This window comes from Aegilops tauschii, chromosome 7, assembly GCF_002575655.3.
Source record: "Aegilops tauschii subsp. strangulata cultivar AL8/78 chromosome 7, Aet v6.0, whole genome shotgun sequence".
Lineage (NCBI taxonomy): Eukaryota > Viridiplantae > Streptophyta > Magnoliopsida > Poales > Poaceae > Aegilops > Aegilops tauschii.
Genome location: NC_053041.3, coordinates 491663654 through 491666130, shown reverse-complemented (window position 1 = coordinate 491666130; position 2477 = coordinate 491663654).

Genomic DNA, 2477 nt, shown 5'->3' with positions numbered 1-2477 from the left:
TGTTGTCTTGGAAATCATCTTGGGGGGATGGAGGAGTAGAATCTGTAGAGGCCCTCCATTTGGAAGGAGCACCTTCATCCACTGCCTTGCTAACTTCCTTTCGCTTTATTGATTTTGAATTGTCAAGTAAAACCGACAAGAAAAAGCAATAAAATTCACTCTTCAGAACTCATTCGTGCATGATACTGACAATCACTACTTTGATGTAAGGCAAACACATGATTCCAGGATGGAATAATACGAAAAATAGGACGGCATGACATATTCACAACTGTTTGTGTAAACTAAGCAGAAACTATTTCACCAAATAAGAAGCAATGCAAGCTAGACACCACGTGAAAGATTCAACCAATATGACTCTGCCAAGTTAAAAGTGTCCCATCATAAATGGCATTTCAACAAATTAGAAGCAGCGCATGCTATAAATCATATCAAAGATGCAACTAATATCACACTGCATATACTGAAGGTGTCTCGTCATATTGATTTATGCAGGATACAAAAAAACAATAGTTTTATGTGAGGACATGCTTAATAGACAGATGTACTATGTAATAAATACAGGAAGGCATGTCACATTAACAGGTATAATGTATAAGCTAAGCAGAATAGCACATGCAATTTAACCAGATTGGAAGAATTACAATCTAGACACCATATGCAACATGCAACCACATATCACGCTGCCAAGTTAGAGTAAGCACCTGTGATGCTAGTGTAGGGGAAATGCGGTAATCAACTACAGAGCTACGTTCACTATCTTCATCTAGCCTTGCTGTTTCTTGAGAATCATGTCAGGAGGCTGACGCTGCATTCTTTAAATGAGGAGTATTCCGCTTGCCTGACTGCCTCATCATAAGTGATTGATGAGGGATACACAAGAACATTATTTTGATGTAAGAACATGGTTAATACACAGATGTACTAGTATGTACCAAAAACAGAAAGGCATGTCATATTCAAAGGTATAATGTGTAAGCTAAGCAGATGCAATTTAACCAAATTGGAAGCAATACAAGCTAGACATCCGGCTGGAGTGGTGAGCATGATCATCTAGGACCTGAGAGCCTGGTGGGAGGCGGGCTGCTTCGCCACCATCGCGGCTTTTTAGTTGGCTTCCAGGTGATGCCTCTCTTTGCTGGGCTAGTCACTGGCTCGGCCAGCGCCCTGACTAGCTATTTGTCTTCTGGTGCTCACGGGATGGTGGTTCATGTAAAAAATATCTTTCCTTATCTTAATAAAGACCGACTTCGGCCTTTCGAATACAAGCTAGACACCATATGGAACATGCAACCACATATGACACGTGAAGTTAAAGCAAGCACCTGGGATGGTGGTTCATGGCGAGCGAGATCATCAACTCCAGAGCTACGTTCCCCGTCTCCATCTGCTGACACTACATCCTTTAAAGTCTTGAAACGTGTCTGGCTTAGACGCGTACCACACTGGAGCGACTTCTCTCTTATCTTTTCTGCTTCTGTCAAGGCAGGGTCTGAAATACCCTTGCATAAAAACACAATAGTGAGAGTATGGGTGAAGTGTGTGCATAACTAGTGCATTGTAAAAGTAGCAGATAACAGGTGGCTAAAAAATAAATGACAGGAGACATATGATAGCTCTACAACATTGCATGGCAAACAAAATTAGATTCTACTCTGTATGATTTTCTAATATATGAGCACAGGAAATGCAGGTACTCCTCCAGCACACCACCACATGTGGTCATGTCAAGATAACAGTCGACTGAAAATAAATAGATCAGTCGATTTTTTTAATGAACCATCCGATCTATAAGGAATGGGCAGATGGCCTTCGTCTACCTCCCGCCAGTCACCGTTGACGATCTTTCTCGAACCGCCAGTGACCACCGGCCCAGACCCCTGCCTCCGCCGCCCCACCCTCCCCTCGGCCTCACACCACCGCCGTGCTTGGCAGCGCCCCCATGCCATCCCTTTAATCCCGGCCGACCTCCAGATCGGGCGCCAGTAGCTCTAGGCCCCACACTCCCCTAACACCACAGAAATCAGCTATTTTGCCGTCTGCCACGGCGGACGGCAAAGGCATGAACGGCGGACGGCAAAGGCCTTTGCCGTCAGCCGCGGACGGCAAAAGGCTCCGGCAAAGTAGGCTACGGTAAACAGCTACTTTGCCGTCTGCTTTTGGCGGCTGACGGCAAAGGGACCTTTGCCATCAGCAGCAGACGGCAAAGAAAGCAGACGAACGGACTAACAACGTAGCCTTTGCCGTCCGCCTCGTGAGTCACAGACAGCAAACAAAAGGGATAATATTTAAAAAAAACACAACAACAATGCTCCCGAGTGCTGCGGTCAACGCATGCAAGTGCACTTCCCTATCTTTCTTTTTAACAGGGAAAGGACAGGCCGTGCCTTGGTGCCTTTTGTTCAACATTAGTGGAGTACAAAGTTCAAACAGGACCCCGAGAAAACTAAACTTACAACATAGTCCTGGAAATTAAC